The sequence below is a fragment of the Otolemur garnettii genome, unplaced genomic scaffold (assembly GCF_000181295.1).
Source record: "Otolemur garnettii isolate 467f Iridium unplaced genomic scaffold, OtoGar3 scaffold00127, whole genome shotgun sequence".
Classification (NCBI taxonomy): Eukaryota; Metazoa; Chordata; class Mammalia; order Primates; family Galagidae; genus Otolemur; species Otolemur garnettii.
In genome coordinates this window covers 2,561,292-2,567,576 of record NW_003852522.1, presented here as the reverse complement: position 1 = coordinate 2,567,576, position 6,285 = coordinate 2,561,292, and the positions used below count along the sequence as shown (strand labels likewise).

At 48.3% G+C, this 6,285-nt stretch overlaps 1 protein-coding gene across 3 annotated transcripts in view; it reads right to left on the bottom strand.

The window, feature by feature from the left end:
• ECSIT (ECSIT signalling integrator) overlaps nt 1-4,669 on the bottom strand; it is a 26,868-nt gene extending 22,199 nt beyond the window's left edge. For all 3 annotated transcript variants that reach the window (XM_003797934.3, XM_023518018.1, XM_023518019.1), the window contains exon 1: nt 4,599-4,669. The gene's annotated coding sequence lies outside the window, so the exon portion shown is untranslated. The remainder of the gene's footprint in view (nt 1-4,598) is intronic.
• Nucleotides 4,670-6,285: the final 1,616 nt, after the last annotated feature.

Genomic DNA, 6,285 nt, shown 5'->3' with positions numbered 1-6,285 from the left:
AAAAAAAAAAAAAAAAAAAAAAAACCTGTCCACTTCGATCCTCAGTTCCTCGAGGTTAGGCACCAAGTCTGAATAGTCACTGATCCACTTGTGAATGCCACTCTTCAAAAGATGACTGTCAACACCAGAAAAGGGCCCTTCAGGGTCAAGGCAGCTGACACTCCACTTGGCTTCTAGAGGCTGTCTGGAATCCCGGAATAGGCTTGAGGTGAAAATACTTAGACTTTGGGCTCGGTGCCTGTAGCTCAGGTGGCTAGAGTGCCAGCCACATATACCAGAGCTGGCAGGTTCTAATCCAGTCCGGGCAAAAACATAGCTGGGCATTGTGGCAGGTGCCTATAGTCCCAACTACTTGGAAGGCTGAGGCAAGAGAATCACTTGGGCCCACAAGTTTGAGGTTGCTGTGAGCTTTGATGCCACAACACTCTACAAAGGGTGACAGCTTGAGACTTAGACTTTGGATCCTTTAGGCTCTCAGCAAGGTCTGGCTTCTCCAATAATTCCCCAGACTGGATGGAGCCACAGGACAGCATCTGCTGTCCTCCATGCACCATGGAGGTATACTGAGGACAAAAAAGGGTGTGCTTCTGAGGCCAGGTGGATTTGGTACCTTCTCAGACACTGTATGTTCTCACATAGTGGTAATGAGAAGCTTGCTGTTTTTTTGGAGGACTAGATTAGAATGGCTGAGCAGTCCAGTGGGCTCAAGATCCCCTCTGCAGGGTCCCTCTCAACAAGCTTCTTCCTGTGTGTCACCATCTTGCTGACCTGACTCAGTTATCAATTTCTGTAAAAATGCCAGCTGGAGGCCAGGCGTAGTGGGCCACCTATAATCCTAGCATTGTACTCTGAGAGGTGAAGGTGGAGGATCACTTGAGGTTAGGAGTTGGAGACCAGCCTGAGCAAAAGCAAGACCCGTCTCTACTAAAAATAGAAATTTTCCTGGCATGGTGGTAGTCCCAAGTACTTGGGAGGCCAGCAGTCTGAGGTAGGCTAAGGCCAGAGGACTTTAGCCTGGGGCCACAGAGTAAGACTCTGCTTCAAAAAAAAGAAAAGAAAAGAAAAGAAAGAAAGAAAGAGAAGAGAAGAAAAGAAAAAAAGCCAGCTAGGATTCTGACAGGGATTGTGTTGTTGAATCTATAGATCAATTTAGGAATTATTCATTTCTTTTCTTTCTTTCTTTTTTTTTTTTAAACAGAGTCTCACTATGTTGCCCTGGGTAGAGAGCTGTGGCATCGCAGCTCATAGCAACCTCAAACTCTTGGGCTTAAGTGATTCTCTTGCCTCATCCTCCCAAGTAGCTGGGACTTCAAGCACCCGCCAACGCCCAGCTATTTTGTTGTTGTTGTTGTTGCAGTTGTCATTGTTGGTTAGCTGGCCTAGGATGGGTTCAAACCCACCAACTTTGGTGCATGTGGTCAGCACCCTAACCACTGAGCTATGGGCACCGAACTGAATTATTCATATCTTAACAATATTATCTTATGATCCATGAACTTGGGATATCTCTATTTATTTAGACATTCTTTAATTTCTCAAAATAATGTTTTACAGTTTTCAGCATACAAGTCTTTTATTCCTTTTTTTGGGGGGGGGGAGAAGGGTGTTGCTCTGTCACCTAGGCTGGAGGGCAGTGGCCCAATCATAACTCCCTGTAACCTCAAACTCCTGGGCTCAAGCGAGTCTACTGCCTCAGCCTCCCAAGAAGCTGGGACCACAGGCACCCGCCACAACGCCCGGCTGTTTTTTTGTTGCAGCCGTCATTGTTGTTTGGCGGGCCTGGGCTGGATTCGAACCCGCCACCTTAGGTGTATAAGCCTGGCGTCCCAGCCGCTTGAGCCCAGGCATGGAGCCTGATTTTTTTTTTTTAATTTTTTGTAGCGGCCAGGCCCAGTGGCCCATTGTCTGTAATCCTAGCAGTCTGGGAGGCCAAGGCAGGAGGCTCCTTTGAGCTCAGAAGTTTGAGACCAGCCTGAGTAAGTGTGAGACTTCATCTCTACTAAAAATACAAAAATTAAGGCTGGGCGCAGTGGCTCACGCCTGTAATCCTAGCAGTCTGGGAGGCCAAGGTGGGTGAATCACCTGAGCTCACAAGTTTGAGAACAACCTGAGCCAGAGCAAGACCTCATTTCTAAAAAATAGCCAGGCATTGTGGTGGGCACAGCTACTCGGTAGGCTGAAGCAAGAGAAATGCTTGAGCCCACGAGTTTGAGGTTGCTGTGAGCTGTGACACCACAGCACTCTATCTGGGACGACAAAGTGAAACTCTGTCTCAAAAAAAAAAAAAAAAAGAAGACGAAAGAAAAATTAGCTGGGTGTTGTGGAGGGTGCCTATAGTTCATAGGAGGCTTGAACCCAAGAGTTTGAGGTTGCTATGAACTAAGCTGACACCACACCACTTTATCCTGAAGCAAAAGAGTAAAATTCTATCTCAATTAAAGAAAAAAAAATTTTTAGAGATGGGGTCTCATGATGTTGCCCAGGCTGGTCTCAAACTCCTGAGTTCAAGCAATCCTCCTGCCTTGGCCTCCCAAAGTGCTGGGATTATAGGCATGAGCCACCACCCCTAGCCCAGAATTTGCATTTTAACAAGATTCTCTGATGTCTCCTATGTACATTAAAATCTGAGAAGTGGGCTCAGCGCCTGTGGCTCAAGTGGCTAAGGCGCCAGCCACATACACATAAGGTGGTGGGTTCGAATCCAGCCTGGGCCCACCAAACAACAATGACGGCTGCAACCAAAAAATGGCCGGGCGTTGTGGCCAGCACCTGTGGTCCCAGCTACTTGGGAGGCTGAGGCAGGAGACTCACTTGAGCCCAGGAGTTGGAGGTTGCTGTGAGCTGTGATGCCACAGCACTCTACCCAGGGGGACAGCTTGAGGCTCTGTCTCAAAAAAAAAAAAAAAAAAAGCCAAAACCAAAAAATGGCCGGGCGTTGTGGCCAGCACCTGTGGTCCCAGCTACTTGGGAGGCTGAGGCAGGAGACTCACTTGAGCCCAGGAGTTGGAGGTTGCTGTGAGCTGTGATGCCAAAGCACTCTAACCAGGGTGAAAGCTGGAGGCTGTCTCAAAAAAAAAAAAAAAATCTGAGAAGTGATGATCTATGTGTTGACAATTCCCCAATGTTCATCTCTAGTCCTGAGTCCCAGCCTCCATACCTAACTGCCATATACCCAGGAATTTCAAACTTAAATTTGCTCTAAACTGATATTCCTGCTTCAACTCATTCCCTCTATTGTAGCCAATGGCGCCATTGTTACTAGTAAAACCTAGAAGTAACTTCTGAGTGTACTGTATTTGTTGCTCTCTCACCCAATCCATCAACTAATCCTGGTGACTACTTCTAAAACTTGCCAAATTCACCCCTTTCTCTATGTCTGCAGGCCACCACCCCAGTCTACGACCTCTTTACTAGTGATCTACCCAGCCTCCCACTTCTGCCCTCACTGCTGCCTTCTATTAGTTTTTCTTGCCATGGCCAGAAGGAGCTTTTAAAGATGTAAATTGAAATCAGTGCTTTCTGCTTTTAATCGCTAATCACACTTTTAAAATCAGACAGAGCCTCTCTTTCTAAACTCAACTACCACTGGCTGCACAAGCGACACTGTCTCTCAAGCCAACAATTCCAGGGTCAGAGCCTTGGCACTTGCTTTTTTCCTCTGTCTTCCTCCAGATCTGCCCATGGTCATTCAAGTCTCTATTCAAATGAGAGGTCCCTTTCCCCGTATTTAAAAAGTCCTCGTCGGCTAGCCCCTCCTCCCCCCAAAGAATTCACTCTGAGCCCCAGCCACATCCACTGAGGGTGGCGGGTTCGAACCGGCCGCCCGGGGCCAGCTGAACGACAGTGACATCTACAGCAAAAAATGACCCGGCGTTGTGGGCATTGTGGCAGGCGCCTGTAGTCCCAGCTACTTGGGAGGCTGAGGCAGGGGAATCGCTTAAGCCTAGGAGTTGGAGGGCGACATAGTGAGACGCTGTCTCAAAAAATAAAAAGCCGTCGTCATTCACCTTAATGGATTTTTAGCAACTATCGACAGTTATCTGAAATCACCTCTTTCGTTCATTTCTGACTTGTTCAACGTCTGTTCCCCACTCCCATCCCGCGCCAGGAGACAGAGGATTTTGTCTATCTTTCTCATTGCTGTTATCTCCAGCATCCGGGACAATGCCTAGTATATAGTAGGTGCCAAACAAATATCTACTGAATGGGAATAAGCGCTAAGTTGCTACAAAATATCTATAAATCGGGCACCCGAGGTGGAGTGTACCTACGGGAGCGCCTGAGGCTGGCTCTGGGCCTTTTGGTGAAAACTGACAGACACGGGTTCCAATTCCCGCTTCGCTGCTAAATTATAGCTTGCGCTCTGGCGAGGGCCTTAACCTCTTAGTCATTTGTCTCATCTGCAAAACGCGAGATCAGGGCCGTGAGGCGGCGGGCACAAGGCGGGCTACCTTTATCCGCAGGCCCTCGTCTCTACCACAAAAGGTCATGGCGCCTTGGCCAGGACCTAGGTCCCTCTTGGGGTCGCCTTCCTAGGCCTCGGAACGGGACGCCCTGGAAAGCAGGAGTTCGCATTCCCCTTTCTACACACGACCTACCTGCTCACGCGGCCAGTCGCGGACTTAAGTCCGGCTCGGTCTTGCCGCTGGGCGCCGCCATGTTGCCCCACAGAGCGTCCGGGTCACGGCTGCCCGAGAGACAGCAAATCGCAAAAGCTGGTGTAAATATTTCCCGCCCATAAAAAGAATTACACCAATAGAAAAGCGGAATGACCTTGCTCCCACCTCATAAGGAGCAAGGCCCCGCCCTCAACGAGGCGGGCCTCATGCACTACCGGGGAACCGTCGGACCGGGAAGGAGGTGCTATGGCATTCGTAGGCTGTGAGGCTGGACCTAGGGATCTTGTATATCTAACCACGCCCCTGGTTATCCCACCTGAAATGCAGAGATGAATTATTAAAGGTCAATGAATGCATTTTATCGAACATTTACTGTGTGAAAGGCACAGTTCTAGTCTCTGAGGATAAGCCTCTGACATCAGTGAAGCAGACAGTGTCTGGTAACTCTGGGCTAGTGCTCACCAGTGAAGTGGACCATTATAATAACCTCATAGGATTTTTATTATTATTATTTCCCCCCCTGCCCAGTTTTTGGCCGGGGCTGGGTTTGAACCCACCACCTCCGGTATATGGGGCCTGTCGCTCCACTCTTTTGAGCCACTGGTACTGCCCACCTCATAGGATTTTTTAAACCTTTTTCTTTTTTTTACTGTTATTTGCATTTATTTATTTATTTTTGTTTTTTGCAGTTTTTTGGCCTGGGCTGGGTTTGAACCCACCTATGGGGCCGGCACCCTACTCCTTTGAGCCACACCACCGCCCTATTTGCATTTATTTTATGTTGCATCTATTCCTGTGCCGTCAGTTTTTGTTTCTTCAGTTTCTTCTGGGACGTCTTTTTCTTTTGTGCTACCTCCTCTGGTTTGGGAACAATTTGTTCCTTTTTAGTAAGGATCATCTTGATGTGGCAGGGAGAGAACATGTATGGGTTAATGCGACCATGGCCTCTATAAGTTCGGCGACCTTGGGCGCTTTGTTCACTTGGATATGCTCAATGACCAGAGAATCTATATCTAAACCCTTAAGTTCAGCATTACTCTCTGCATTTTTAAGCATATGCAACAAAAACTCAGCACTCTTTTTGGGCCACTGAACCTGTGTCCAGCCCCACTGTTTGGCCTGGGCATACCTACCAATGCCACCACTGTAACATTGGGATGGTACACATTGTTTCTTTAAGGGGACAGATACTTAGTGGCTTTTCGTATATGTATACCCTGGATGGTCTGGGCAGTTTCACATGTGTTCTTAAAAGTTAACACGAAGATTTGAGCCTCTTGACTTGCATGGCTTTGTGGGGTTTTCTGGGTCAAGTGAATAGAGAACCATTTTCAGAGATCACCTCAGGCCTCTTAGGGGAAGAGAAACCTTTTTTTTTTTTTTAAGATGGGGTCTTGCTGTGTTGCCCAGGCTGCCCTCAACCTCCTGGGGTCAAGCAGTCCTCCTGCCTCAACCTCCTGAATACCTGGGACTACAAGTACAAGCCACTTGGTTGGTTTCCATAAGAATTTTTTTTTCGGCTTGGCGCCTATAGCTCAACCGGCTAAGGCGCCAGCCACGTACACCTTTGGTGGTGGGTTCGAATCCCCAGCCCGGACCCGCCAAACAACAATGACAGCTGCAACCAAAAAATAGCCGGGCGTTGTGGCGGGCGCCTGTGGTCCCA